Source organism: Drosophila subobscura, chromosome O, assembly GCF_008121235.1.
Source record: "Drosophila subobscura isolate 14011-0131.10 chromosome O, UCBerk_Dsub_1.0, whole genome shotgun sequence".
In the NCBI taxonomy this organism is placed as follows: Eukaryota; Metazoa; Arthropoda; class Insecta; order Diptera; family Drosophilidae; genus Drosophila; species Drosophila subobscura.
The window spans coordinates 20,226,766-20,242,267 of record NC_048533.1 but is presented as its reverse complement, the minus strand read 5'-3'; the positions used below and the strand labels follow the sequence as shown (position 1 = coordinate 20,242,267).

Here is a 15,502-nt window from a genome sequence, read left to right as displayed (position 1 = left end):
CACACACACACACACACACGCCTCACGCCCCCTTAGAGTGCTCCCTGGCGGCGGGCAAACCTTGAATGCCTCGACTAAAAGACGGCATTTATTTTTAGTCGCTTCTCGTGGCCGCCACCCGTGTGCAGGGACATGCCTGAGGAGCGAATGGGAATGGGTATGGGGATGGGGACCGCTGTTGGATTCCTGAACAAATGGCATTTTATTTATTTTTATTGGCAAATGTCAACGAGGCGTCGATTCTTTTGTTCGAGAGCTCCTCAGACTGCCAGCCCGTGCTCTGCGATGGCAATGGAAATCAAATTGGAAACTTTTCATTCCACCAAGGGCCTTTCGGTTTAGTTTATTGCCATCCACAGGAAATAGTTTCGCTAATGTATTTCAGAATTTCAAATTGAAGTGTGGAGCCCACTTAAATGTTGATTCTCTTTCAAAGTTGACTTAGATTCGAAAATATTTGGTTGTTAAACGTCCGCCAGAAGCAATTGATTTTACAAAAAGCTGAAGAACATCCCATTCTGAGTATAGAAAAACTAATTGACATTACAATTTATAAACGCAGAATAAACCAAAAAGAGAATATCTATCATATATTGGAGCATTTGGAAATGCAAAGAAAGTGTTGTGTTTTTTTTATGATACATGGATAATTGCTAGAAATAACACTTACTGGACGTTCATAATTTTCTTTATTGATTGCGTGTTGAATGTACATCAAATATTTTAGATATCAATGATAGAAAGAGTTTATTCAAGAGTATCTATGCAAACGTATTCATATTATTGTTTCTATAATGTTTAACAAAAGTTATTATTTCCATTGTATTGCAGCTCAAACCCCAGACAAAATGCCGTCGGGGCTAAGCAAATGCCAGCCCACACGAAGCGGGTAGCAAAAATGCGCCATCATGGCACGCCGTAAGAAGAAGATAATAAAGAAGAAGCGCGGATGCGAGAGAGCGACAGAGAGAGAGAGAGAGAGCAGTCGCTGCAGAGAGCAACAAATTCGGAATGAATGTCGTTGGAATGTGGTGATTCCGATACGCCGACGCTGGCGTCGCAGTCGCTGTCGCTGGCATGGCTGCCTATCGACAGCAGCGGCAGCCATCATGGATGAGAGAGAAAACAACGTCGCTCCTCTCGCTCTTGCTCTTGCTGCCGGTCTCGTTCTCGCTGTAGCCACAGCCATAGCTGCCATGCTGCCCGAAACGCTGCCGCTAGCACTCACCTGCGGCGGCGGCTGTTGTGAAGTTCTGTGACGTGACTGAAAAAATGTCGGAGCCAAGCGCCAAACCCGGGCCGGGCCGGGATCGGAATAGAAATCCGAAACGTGACAGGGACAGGGAAAAGGGAGAAAGACAATCGTTGTGCGGGCAAGTGCTCCTATTGCGGCGGCTGTGACGGCCAACTGCGCCTGCGTCGGGGCCCGGGAATAGGACGGGCACTGGGCCCGGACCTGGACTCGAATCCCAACAAGGACTTTCAGGGGTAAGTACGAGTAAATGAGGGTGGAAAAGTACGGCTTCCCTTTTGTACCACTTAGCCAATTCATGAACCACAGCGTGTCTGTCCCGGCTAACATGTCTAGTTGGAAGACGGAAAATGTTTGTCACAAATTGAATCCAATACGAACTACAATTTGTATTCTTACTTATTTAAAATACATTTTGGATACAAATGTACGAATCACAAGATCCAATGTGCAGTTCGTTTAAAATATTTTCCCATGAATTCCCATTGCCGTTCAAAGAACAAGAATATTCCAAACAAAAACGTTTCTGGCTGGGCGCTCTTGCTCACCAATACATGCAAACAAATTCCGTTTCTCTTTTACATTTGTCAGTGTGTGCGTGCGCACTCTCTTAGCTGTTTGCATGTGTTGGTGGCTGCTCTTAGGCGACTCTCTTAAGGTGTGCTCTTCGGAGACTCTCTTTGCCGTCGACTCTCTTAGGAGTGCTCTCCTGCACCTGTTCTCGTGCTCTTTGTTGTCAGAGTGTTGTTTTGGCGCTTCATTGTTTTTGTTTGCCTTCGCTCTCTCGCTCTGCCCTGCGCCCCCCACCCCATTCACTCTTCGCTTTCTGCTCTTTGCTGCTCCCTCTCTGACTGATGCCATTTGCTTATTGGACGCCGATGCAGTTCCTCGAGTCCACCACACCTCACACCCCACAGCCAACATGGACATCCCATGGCGCAGCTTGAAATCTTGTTAGAATTTAATGGAATCTCAAAAGTCCTGCGCAAGTTTCGGGCTTTGGGGAAATGCAATTTCCTTTTTTACGATTTTCCTCAGCCAAAGCATCTTTTCCCCTTTTTTGGTTTGCATTCCCAACTTCTTGGCTTCGCAGTTTTGCTCCTCGGGCACCACGGAGGGGTGGCAGATGTGGATTGGAGTAGAGCGGAAAGGAGTGGAGTGGAGCATTGCATCAGTGAAAGATATAATAAGTTTTCGCTCACTTGGCAACAAAGTCGGCTGCCGATGCAGATGCAATGTGGGTGGCGTAGCACTTGCTTCTACTTCTGCCGCTGCTGATAACAATGATTGGTGCTATCGCGCCACCGTTTGCACAACAACAATGTCGAGCAGCCACCAGCTTCCCAGAGAGAGAGGCGAAACTCTCTGATGGAGGGAGGTACAGATGATGCTGATCAGGAAAATGCACAGTGTGTGTATGTACATATGTACTTACATACATACTCTTTTAGTTGGGAGTATTATAGTCCAATTGGATAGTTGGACTGGTTCGCGTATCCGCTAAGGGCTCAGCAATGAATCGAAAAGTAATCGAAATCCACACCGCACATTCATAAGGATGTACAAGAAGGTAGCACCACGCCCAGCAAGAGCCGAACAATTATTTGTTACAGCCTCACGACTTCACCCATATATCAGTTGAGATGCCCCTGCGTCCTTTATCTTTTCACTGCGAGTGGGAATCCGTTTGTGTATGGTAGCCACACATGCGAAAGTGTGTGTGGAAATGTTTAAATTGATCGCTTTGTTTTGTTTGTTATCGAAGCGCAGTCGAACGCAAACATTAGTTTTCGCTTTGTTTACTCTTGGCACCTTCGAATACTTCGAGTGCGGAGCGGAGAGGAGAGGTCAAATTTATTCATGACCTTCACAGCCAGTTGCAGGCTTACAAAATTAATTTGTGTTAAGCAAATTCATTCACTTATTTCAACGTTTGTTACACTTTAAAGGATTATGAATCGTTGACATTTTAAATGTTTATTTTAAAAGGCTGATTAGTATTTGCTTGTGGAGATGGCAGCAGCGGAAAGAGTTCTGCCTGAAATCAATCTGCAAACGGGTGGAAAATATGCCCGGCAGAAGAGACATAAATCAGATAATGGTTAAGGAGAGAAGATGAAGCCACTTGCTGAGATTCCTTAAGCCCGTATTGGCAGCTCGCGAATGGGAGGGTGGCGGGGCCATTCTCGGAGCGGACGTCATAATCGTTCCAGTGACAAGGCATAAAATTTGAGTTTTACGATTTAACTGGGCCATAAAGCAACCAATTAGTGTCAGTGGCAGAGGCTTCCCCAGTGCCTGGTAGCGGGCGGGGGCAGGGCGGGGGCAGTGCGTGCAGATTGAATACTCGCCTACGGTTATGAGTGTGAAATTCGTTTAATTGCTTTATGATAATTCTGACAGCTCATTAAAAAAGTCAACGAAATACAAGCAGCTTAACGGTTTGTTTCTCTCTTTTTTGGCCTTGCTCCTGCTACTGAATGGGCTGACGGGTATATTGGAGCTGGGATTGCGTTTTCCGTTCAAGTGACTTTTTAAGGAGCTGCCTAATATACGACTTCCCTCACAGCACGCACAACCAGATTCAGAAGCAGGCTCTGTCCCTGCCCCCAGCCCTGTGTGGGAGTAATAAAAGTGACGACAGTTTCATTTTATTTTTTATGACAAAGCGTCGTCTGCGGTCTCTACTTCGTTGCCCCGCGCAGTAGCTGGAGCTCAGGTGTGTCCACAGCTCCGTATATGTATGTATGCTCTCCCCACTCTCGCTGGGCAGGTGGATAATTTTTATTGCCGTAAATCACAATGTCAATTGTTTCTGTAATGGCCGTGCCATCCATGCCACAAAAATGGAGACATCGAGTGGGCTCCATCGTCATTCAGATGGATATGCGTACGTACGAGTATCTCAATTGAGCGAACAACTGAATTAAACAAAACAAATGCGAAACAGAGAGCAGACAATGAAATAAATCGGCTCAATAGTCGTACAAATGATTAGGCTTGGGGGAAAGGTTACAAAATGTGGGGACGGACTGCTCTGATTGCGTTCCTTATCGCAATTAACCGAATCGTAGGCAAAATGCATTTGCCGCACACCAGATCCAATTGCAATTGCAATTGCCACCTCTCCAGGTCGAATCGCCGCTTCTCTTATCAGCCATCAGCAGGCATTGGCAATGATTGATCAAGCCTGGTCGAACGCGGCTTGGCCAATCGATTGGGCTCAGAGGCCAGCACCGACGAGAGCAGCTAGCTCCAAGCTGCTGGAGGCAATGTTTATTTGAAAGTCAGTCTTCGTCGGGAGTGTGTGGGCCCGCTCTTTGGGTAAATAAAATGTGCCAGAAATTCCAACCCCAACGGGAGCCCAGCATGGAGAACAGAGCAGAGCGGAGCAGCGTTCGGTGGTGAGGTGAGTAAACAAAAACTAAAATGAAGAATGTCCGCTGATTGACATTATCCGGTGCACACGGGGCACATGCAACGCCGATAATGGCACCCATATCCACACGGTGCGGATTCCCATTAAGGATTTCCGCTGTGGCCATAGTTCCTCGGAGCTGGTATCTGGTTGGCAGGGGAAAATTAAGCAGGCCGTTGAGCAATAAACAAGGCATCCTCGGGAATGTCAAAATGTTTCTGATGGATTGCCAGCAACGGGGCTCCGTTGTCATTTCCAGCTAAAAAGAGAGAATGAAACGGAAAATTATTTAATTTACTTAAAAGCTTCTGCAGCTGGCTCCCCATTTTCCCCATTTTCCGCTATTTTCCGTTGCATTCCGGACTCTTGGCTCTGGTCTCTTCTTCTATTTTGTCAAAATAAAATATTTAAGCGCAGAGGGAAAAACAAAATCGAAGCAGAGCAAAGCAACGAAACTTGGAATATATTCCGCTGTCTCTCTGTGTGTGTGTGTGTGTATACATGTGCGTGTGTGCGTGCTTGTGTATCTGTATCTGTATCTGGGAAATGTCTAAAAGCATTTCTACTCTAGCTCTCGTTTCTGTTTTTGGCACTCTGCCTGCAGCTCATTTTTGTTGTTTTCCCATTTTATATTCTTTGATTCCGTCTAGTTTTCCATTTCATTCCATTCCTCCACATTGCCCACAGCACCAGAAACAACAACAACTATAATAACAACAGCAACAACAACAACTACAACAACAACTACAACTACAGCTACGTATCATCATCATCATCAGCACGGTCGCCCATTGTGTTTTTCTTATATTGTTTTTCTTGCCAATTTTCGTTTCATTTCCCTTCCACTACACTAGCAAAAAAATCTAAAAAAAGGAAAAATAAATTTGATGGCATTTAGTTCCTATATTAAAATGTCAGCTAATATTTTCCCGCTTCAATTAAACATTTATTTGTTTTCATTTTTCAAAATCAACAACATACTTTTTCTTTGAGTGCAGCCACACCTTCTCACTCATTCTCGCCTCGTACTGGCACTCGTCTCTTTCGCATTTTCGTTTCGCATCATAATTTTCTGTTCGACAACGGCGACAACAAAGGAATACCATTGAAAATCACGTTCCTCCGGATGGATCCACTTGGGTACGCCACCCAGAGAAGAACTGCAAACATTTCTTTGGCTGCTGCTCCCCGGCCCGTACTCAACCGGCCGGAACGCCCACATAGTTCGTGTTCCGTATTTAGTGCGGCCCCTCTGGGTGGGTCTCCAAGGCTCCATTTCCCTCGGGCACTTTTCAAATGTGCCGTAAGCAAAGCACGCGCCGACGAGCCAAAAGAAAGGGCAGCAGCAGCAGAAGCTGAAGCTGGAATGGAAAGTCACATCCAAGCTTGAGAAAACGTGTTCCTCCTAGCTTTTCTCCGGGCTCATCGGTTTCATTTATTGACCATGGGGTTAATGTAGCAGCTAACGCTGATCCGGCAGAGGTAAATCGCTTCGAAAAGGATGCTTTGCCCAGCAAACAAATCAATCCCAATATTACTTTCAGCATTTAAAAATGCGCAGACACTCCGGACTATGCTCTGCACAGTTTCGTTTGTCACGAAGAGTCGAAGTTTGTATGCTCTGAAATGAGTAATAAATAAAGTGGCTTCAGTTTCTGATTGCGCTGAAGCGGGAAGTAAGTATGTTCAGATCAGATTCCCGCCATCAGTTAAATGGCTTAGTTATAGTGCGACAAATTGGTGGCAGGTGGAATGAGTTGAAAGAGCACACAAATTGGAACCACTCAGACGATAAGGAATTATATTGAATTATTTAATTTAAAAACATGTTCCACTATCTCCACGTTGGGGCCAACGCAAAGCCACTGCTTCAGTTTTGCTTTGAAATGCAAAGTACTCTAGACGGGACTTAGTTGGAGAGCGAAAGTTAAACCATGGGGAAATTATGACTGATGTGGACGCCAGGATGCCAGAATGCAGAAAGGAGCTGGAGATGAAGATGGGTGGCCCCAGCTCAGGGTTCAATTTGTCTGAGCGGCTGCTTATCTAGCATAAAACCAAGTGAGGCAGCAACGGGAGAATGCCAAGCGCTGCACTGCAGCAACACTGCCCCTCACCCTCGCGGGCATCATGGCTGCCATAAGCCGATGATGATGAGCCGACTGGGTCGCCTCGATATGGCCACCGCGTTGCATTCATTCCCTCGCCAGCAGCCATAGCAGCCGCCACGCACTCACACAACCTCTGGAACACACCCATACAGCCACACAGCTGCCACATGTGCGATGTGCTGTTGCCGTATCTATCGCCATATGGCGCGGCATCCACTGAGAACTTTTAAAGTGGCGTCATGTACGAGAGTTTCCATCAGCGGAAAAGCGGGACCTTTCCCGGGGCCGTCGCAATGCGAAAAATGGCACATGCGCAGTGCCAATGTCGGACCAACTAGGGAACAGGGCGGCAGGCGGTGGTTGGAATGTGGACGTGCAGCAGCAGCAGTAGGGGACGGGGCACAGGCCACACGCGATGCATGATAAAAGCTAAATTTAAACCTTACCTGAGCTGCCACAAATTGCTGTATTCCAACTGATCCCCAAACATATCTCGAAGCTTCAATTGCGCCGATCTGGGTTCCATTTTATGGTCTTCTTGCGATGGAAGAGTGCGATCTGACTCCGACTTCCAGTAGCGATTCAGTTGAAAATGCTTCGCAAGGGAGATTCCATTTATGTAATGACAAGAGGACATTAGAATTGTGAGCAGAATCATTTAATTTCGATAAGTTTTAAGTGCTCAACAATTTAGTTTGCCTCGCGAAAGAAAGTCACTCGTTTTTTGCAGCAATAACGCGAATAAAATATTTAAAATTATTAACCAAAACTCGTTTCATCCTGCCATCGATAGGGAATTTATTCGCCAAAGCCGAGCCGCTTACCGTAAATTACAATTTATGCCCAGCGGCAAGCCAAGTCCCCCTCCAGCCAGTGCTCCTCCTTCCTTCCGTCCATCCTCCATGTTTGGTGTGGCAGAAACTCGTTCCGCGAGCAACCGAGGCAACCCCGAGCAGGGCCCGAAACGGAGGCTCCATTTCAATTGGAATTAAGTAATCATAACTAATAATTGTTCGACGTCCACGGCATCTGCATCTGTTGTTTTTGGGTTCGTTGATCCATGGGAATGGCGGCCATGCGCCGTCGCCTTCGAGAGTGGCATTTTGCATTTGGTTTCCATAACTTTAACGACTCTCCATCTCCGCACTAGCTCTCTGGTCGATTGGACATCGTACTCGAATATGGTCAACTGGGGAACTATTAGCCGATGGGCGTACGAAGTGCATCTCCCATGTCTCGCAGAGCAGCGCAATCCATTGTCATAGCAGAGCAGCTGAAGCAGATTGCTTTACGAGGGCAAATATTTGTGCTGCCTGTCGGCATGTGGCAGTGGCAACCCGTTCGAAAAAATGAGTACATATAGAAAATTGCAATTTATATGGCTGCCATAAACAGGGGCTGCGTCGCTTTCACTTTTCCGGGAACATTTGAGACGCTTCATTTTTTGACCAAACTCTCTGTGTTTTTTCTGGTAATTGCATTCAGAGCGTAGCGGACGCAGGTCACAGCAGACAGACAATCCCGCTGCCGAACCCTTTCTGGCACAGTCGGAGATCACCGCCGACGTTCCATTTCCGCAGCGGGTGAAGACGCGAAGACTGCGGAACTGCAGGTCGTGCGATCTTGGACTGAGGCTGAGAACTAATAAAAACCATATTTTCCTTGAAACGGGAAAATGCAGCAGCATTTGAAATAGTTTTCACTCATGCCAAGATTGCTGCTGAAAGGGTTTCTCCACACAGAAGTTTTTATTTTGCATAAATATGTCTGGATCTGTGGAAACGAAATGCTGATGGGCACAGAAACATTTTTGAACATCGAAACGCAAGACATGGAATAAGTTTCTATCGATGAAGTTTCTTCGATGTATCCAGAGCATTTCAAGTGACACCTCCGTCTCGTTGGGGCATTTAAAGTTATTCCTTTGGAGTTTGCCCTGGAGCTTCTTCGTAAGCGACTGCTGCGTCGTGACCCTCGTTACGATACCATCGAGCATACATAAATAAATCGGAACACGAGTAAATACTTACAACAAATCAACACGGAGAGTGTGGGGGGAATCGTTTTAGTTTTCCATTTGCTCCGCACGGCTCCAGTCGTCGGAAAATGGAAAATATTAATGAGAAAAAGTTCCTCCTCGGGAGTAGACCTTTTATGGGATTTCTATACGAACAGACAGCCAGACAGACTCGCTAGTTAGCCTCCACTTTGGCATGGACATGTTTGTCATTTACAAGTTGCGCTGCCAATTACTCTGAGGGCCACGAAGCACTCCAAAGAGATGGCAGGCGCTCTGCCACGGGCCCAGTCCCATGGCTCTGGCTGCTCATTATGAAAATGAAAGCAGTTTCTTTTGGCAGACGGTAGCCGGAGAGGAAATACATATATGTGTACTTGTACTTGAGTAGAATTTATGCACACAAGCATATTCCATTGGGGAATTCGAATCGAGGTCGGGCGAGCTCTTTCTGTCTGCCTGTTTGTCCATCAAACAAGGAAACTAAAAAGTTTTGCAAAAAGCATCACATGAGACTGGCAAGAAAAAATAAATGATGAGGCCCTCGATGGGATGTAGCTCGGCTGTGGCGGGGAAAACGAATAGACAAACAAGCAGCAACCACTCGACGGTACTACAGTGGGCGGGAAAATGGCGAACGGGTGGAGCAGTAGCTGTAGCCTGGGCAGGGGGTGGTGCAAAGGGACACACGACCTCTACATGTGAGCATAAAAACGGGCTCGAGCTGGGACTGGGACACTGGCGGGGACTGTGTGTGAATGAAGCATCGATGTTGGGATAATCGAATGAGCGACGGGTAATGGGGCGCATGGAAGAGACCCACAACTGGACCCCATGGAATATGAATGCATCTCGAGCATCTTTCCGCTCCTTCATATATCAATGGACATGTGTGGACGTGGAGGCCTCTGTGGGAATACGCCCACAAGTAACTCGTGGTGCGTGAGTCCCAGTCCCCTGGAAACAACTATGAATTTATTGTATTTATGCTTTCTGCAAACACGAAAGCGCACTTTCCGAGGCAATGGGTTGGGTTGGGTTGGGTTGGGTTGGAGCTGGGCTGTGGTCGCTGGGCCGAAATGAATTGAAATAAAATGATAAGCGTGAAATAATAATGAGGAGCGTGATCCGGCATAAATCGGCCAGATCACACGATACTCTGCAACGTCCAATGAACACAAGGACAGTGTGCTTTGTGCTTTGTGCTTTGTAATCCATGTAATCGGCTGTGAAAAGTGCTTTGCATATGAGGATGCTTACATAGCCGGGCAAATGGGTCGCTCATGGCCATGCCTATGGGCCGACTGTCCTTCTGAATATAAACTAAACTTGAAAAAGAACAAAATAACATTTTTACTCACATTTCCAAGTATCTAATTAAATAATATTTATTTGTTTTCCTTCTCATTTCAGTTTGATTCCGCTTCGTCCCCTGGGGAGAGGCTGTCGCCAGCCTGCAGCTGTTCCAGGTGAGTCCCCATCCAAAGCGTTTCTCATATATTTGGATACATGAATGCTGCATGCCAAATAAAAGTAATAATAATGGGGATGCGCATAAGACTCCATATGGCAACTGCCAGGCTGTCCAATTGAATCGAGCCGCAGGTGCAACTGTGGAGAGGGAGGAGTCGCGGCTTTTGTTGTGCCAGAAGATCCCTGAAACTGTTTCGATTTTTTATTTGCAAACATGATTTTTGCTAAATTACTTTCCTAAACGACACATGTGTGTGTGTGTGTGTGTGTGTGGCATATGAAATAGTTGAGACCCAATGTTGTACCTTTTGCCATTTATTTGCACCACACCCTCCCGAGCCAAGAAAAAAGGCAAAAGTTGATCAAATAAATGGCGAAATTTCCATATTCCAGCGATAAGAACGAGAACGTGTAGCTCAAAGATTTCCATCAAATCGAATCGGAACGGGTCGGTTCGGAACGGGACGGGAAAGGGCAGAGAAATCGCCTGCCCGGACGACCGAGTAACAAGTTGTGCGAATCTCTATCTAAGGGTGGTGGGAGGTCCTTCGCTGGCACGGGGTGGCTGCGGGCAGGTACAACCCCCGTCGCTTAGCTAAGTAAATGGGTTGGCTGTCGAACGTGACTCGCCCTGCCCCGATAACGTAGAGCACATGACTCCTTTGCTCCTTCGCCAGAACTACTACGGCACCGTGGAGCATTAAATTAACTATTTAAAAAAACAAATTCCAGAATAGCGATGGATTGGTTTGGATAAACATTTACTTTTTGAACTGTGAACTCTAATGATGTTTAAGATGTTGTTAATAAGTAAATGGGAAGTGTACAGGAACAGATGATAGTTTGCTGTTGTAATCCCAGAGAAGTACATGCAAATATGCAGCCAATCCAACACTGCGCGTTCCACTGTGCGTTGAGATTGTGAGAAAATCTTGCGAGGAAGCTGGACAAAGCCAGTCACGAATCCGAACTAATGAGGAATACACGTAATTACATGTGGTTACACAATATCAGAAACAATGCCCCTGCCCCATCGCTGTGCCCTGGAATCAATGCCCAGAGACAACCCCAGAAATTTAATAAACACGCAAGTGCACGGAAGTGAATTATCCCGTCAGTGAATAGAGTCGCTCCGCCTCCACTTTGCCTCCACTAAGACTCTGTCTGGCGCTGCCTTTAGCTTCTTTGGCTTGGCTTTTCCCCCTCTTGGGCTTGGGGCTGATGTCTTTAGACGGCACATAAATACCTCGTTTATTTGCCTGACTTTTGCCCGTGTGCGGCTCGTGTTCTCGTTTCATTAAGCGCTCTCCACACTCGCTTCAATTGGTTGCTTTATGTGCGGCTTCAATTTGCCAGCCTTTTTGTGCCTTTTAATTAAATGTTTTACCCCTCTGCATCGAAGCCAAAACCCAATTAAATAGTCCACAGATCGTTAAGCAGGGCTGAGTTCTGTCGGAGTTAGTTCTGATCAGTTAACGGAAAGGTATTGCGCGAATATAATTAAACTGCTGTCGAAGCAGGTGGAAGTTCCAATAGAGTCGCACAATCAACTGTGCAAAACTATCGTAAAGTGAATTAATTCGACAAAAAGCAACTATAAGTATTGTGTACATTTCTAGCAATTGTCTTGCATGCCTGTTTATGGCCTGGCACTTTGTTCTTGTATTTAATCTACATTGTCCCGAATTCCAACTGAATTTGTTTGCAACAAATTTATTTAGAAGGTTTTAGGATCTATCCATGGGCATGGGGCTCTTTTTGCTCGGCATGTCTGAGCAGCTGTAAATAAGTAATGAAATTACGTCTGTACCAGACGAGTTCATGTAAGTGGCTGGCTGCCCATGCCGGGCAGGTGACGCTGAACGGTGAACGGTGAACGCTGGGGCTTGGGGAACTTCATTTGAAATTTTAATCAGCGCTGCGTGGTGCAAAATTCCAATTGCCCGGCAAAGTTGAATTAATTTAACTAATTTCTTGGATACATTTGCATGGAAGCTGCCCTCAATCGTGGCCGTTACCGCTTCGAGTTGCTTGATTACATTAAGGATGCGCAATTAGACGAGCCCCGCAGCCTGCCATGGAGAGACAGTACTTGGGATGGGCAGGGTGGCCAGAACTCAATTTCATTAAGTGCCAGAAGGTGCTGCCCATTTCGAGCCTTGCCCACTTTGACTTACCAGCCAGCGGGGATTAGCAAAAGAGTTCGCTCTCAAGTGGATTATGAACCAAGTTTCGGGGGGCCGTGACTGAGAGAAAACATGAAAAATGGGTTAATATTCCACAGCCCTGCACTGGAAGAAATTTGCCTTAGTATCCGAGGGAGAATTCTGGCCCATTCTCGTTTGATTTATTTGCGTCAGAATGCTGGAGGCCACGGCTAATGAAACGTGCGGAGGTGCGTGTGGAGCAATATCAACAAAAACAAAAACAAAAAAATCAAAAACAGAATCAGTTCAGCCGCCGCGAGTCGTGGACAGACATAAACAGCTGCGCCCCAAAACGGGTGCGAGTTGAATGGAGGGGTGGGCGCTGCATATTTCGATATTTCTGGCCAGCCACTGCCACTGCCACTGCCATGGACAAGGCACCGTTATGGTAACCGTAATGGCTTCGCACCTCTGCATGAATGTGTACACATGTGCGAGAATTTACGAATGGGTGCCGCAATCACAGTCCAGCCTCAGCCTCAGCCTCAGAATTTCGGAATTTCACGTGGCAGCAACAATGAGCTGAGCAACCACTGCAAGTGAACGATGACAGCCTGTCCCGCTCTCTCCCCCAGGAGACGCGCACACATTGCGTCCTTGTCGCGCACACACAGGTAGCGGGCTCTCGGGCTGTCGGCGGCCATTGAAACTGGCAGCCATTCCCCCCGCTCCAGGCAACCAGCCAACTATGCCACGACCAACTCGAACTCGACTGCGCAAGCAGCGCCCAGTCCCTCACACCCCAGTGACAGAGGGATTGACTTGAGCCTGAATCGAGGCAGGCCAGGCAAAAATCTGTTCAGTTATACTGCTGGAATTGTTGTTGGGATTAAATGTTTTGGATATTCTAGGCAGTGTCTGTGGAGAGAGGAGAGGAGAGGAGACCAGTCCGTACGCATTTTTTTCGAGCCTGCCTCAGTAGGGCACCGGCAGATAAATATGAAACAAAACAGAGAACTGAAAGATACCCGGCAATCGGGGGTGCCCATTGGGGATATGCACTTTAAGAGTCTCCGAATGCCCAATTATGTTGGCAAGTTATCAAGCAGTAAATATTATTAGTTATTAGTCTAAAATAAGTTAGCGACGAAACGGACACAGCTCGACGCTTATCCATAATGAGTGGAATGAAATGGATCACGAAACAGTATACCTTTTGCACCCTCCAATTACGGGGTATGAAAACTCAAATTGTTTGTGTTTCGTTGCTGCATACTATTCTGTGGGACTGAGTGGGGGTAGGTGAGAGTGTGGAAGTGTGGGTGTCGGCCTGACTCATAGAGCCCAGCACACTCGTTGTACTATTTGTGTGTGGCTGAGTGGTGGAAAACATTTACTTACATTTTTTAATGCACCCAATAAAGAAAACAAAGCGCAAACAAGTTCCATCTTTTTATATTTTTATTTTTAAACTCTGGTTTATTTATTTTAAAGTGGCCACAACGTAAATGGCATGGCATTTCGTGAATGAAAAATATGTTTACTATCTACTGCCATATCTCGTATGTCTTAGGGAAACATATTTTGATTTTTCTTATATGAATAATCTTTTAATCATCGAAAAGTGAGTTGTTTCCAAGACAAACCCAACCGCTGCCAAGAGCGCCATGAACTATGATTGATGATTGATGAACCTTGTTGCAGCGGCCATTAACTTGCGGTGCTGCATCGTAATGTCTGCCAATCGTGCAGCGAGGGGAGATTAAGATTTGAATACCCTTGGAACACAATGAGTGGCAGGGAGTCGTGCATTGAACCCAGCGTTCTGTGGCTTATTATTCGCCAGAACTCTAAGCAGCATCCCAACCGAGGTGGAATATAAATGGCCGCATTTCGGAGCAATCCAAGTTTTGTCCTGGTTATATGACCGAGAGCGGGAGTAGCTCCCGTCGGCATTGAGGGATGAGCAAAGTTTTTAAAAAATTTATATTATTTCTGAGTAGTTGCGGGCACCAACTATGAACTATGAACTTTTCGCCACCCATCCCTGTGCCCACTCTGTGAGCAGCTCGAAACGGCTGCGTGGCTTAGTGCGCGCGACGAACTTTGGGGAGCAATCGTGGAGTCTTATCATGGGGGATTTATGCCAAATGATGGCAGATTGCCAAGCTGCAACTACACACACTCGAGGGAGGCGAGGTAGGTAGTCGACGGTGGGGATAGATTGGGATTCAAATGGAACTGTATACGACGACGACTGGGCAGGCAACGCGGCTCCTAGAGTGCGAGTGGCTGGCTGAAGCTGGCTGTCTGTCTCTCGTTTCTGGTTACTTTTATTTTCGTTTATTTTTCTCTCTTTCTCGCTTGTTTTTTACAATTTTCTCTCGAGTATAATGGCTAGAAAACGTTGTGCCATCCCCGAGACAGCGCACGGTGGGACTCAACTAGCGATTGCCTTTGCCACCACTTTAGGTGCCTGTGTCGAGCTTTTGCTCCCACTGTGTGGCGCTCGACATCAGAGTTCTTCTGCTGTTGCTGCTGCTGCTGCTTGTGCTGGTCTTGCCACCGTGGAGCCAATTTGTTGCGGTTCATCAATATGCCACGCCACACACGCCATGCCACGCCATGCCACGCCATGCCATGGCAGGGTCTGGCCAACCAACCAAAAGGCCAGGGAGCGAAGCCAACCAGCATCGGAGTCAGGGACAAACGGATGCGGATGTGGTTGGGTGGCATGGAGGGACTCGCCCCTGCGCAGATTTGCTTTCCCATGTTTGTGGGGCCTTGGGGGCCTCTGGAGGGGTAGCGCGGCATGGCACGGACCGAGACTCGGGGTCGTTGAGGAGCTTAAGTGGCTCCACGTACTGCTTCTGAAAAAAATATGTGCATAAATTTAAAGAATCTCAATTTACTTGGTTCGTGTTCATTTGTGTGCCGGCTGCTGCAGCCCCATCCCCTGTCTCCTTCTCCTTCTCCATCTCTATCTCTGCTGCGATGCCCCGATCCGGGGATCGACAGCGACTCCTGTGCTGCCATGCCATGCCCTGGTCTGGTCTGTCTGGTGATTTGTGAGCCCAATTATTG

At 46.9% G+C, this 15,502-nt stretch overlaps 1 long non-coding RNA gene across 1 annotated transcript in view; it reads left to right on the top strand.

The window, feature by feature from the left end:
* The first annotated feature begins 837 nt into the window (after nucleotides 1–837).
* LOC117897323 overlaps nucleotides 838–15,502 on the top strand; it is a 71,926-nt gene continuing 57,261 nt past the window's right edge. The window contains exons 1-2 of the long non-coding RNA XR_004649085.1: nucleotides 838–1,488; nucleotides 10,212–10,267. This is a non-coding gene — a long non-coding RNA (uncharacterized LOC117897323). The remainder of the gene's footprint in view (nucleotides 1,489–10,211; nucleotides 10,268–15,502) is intronic.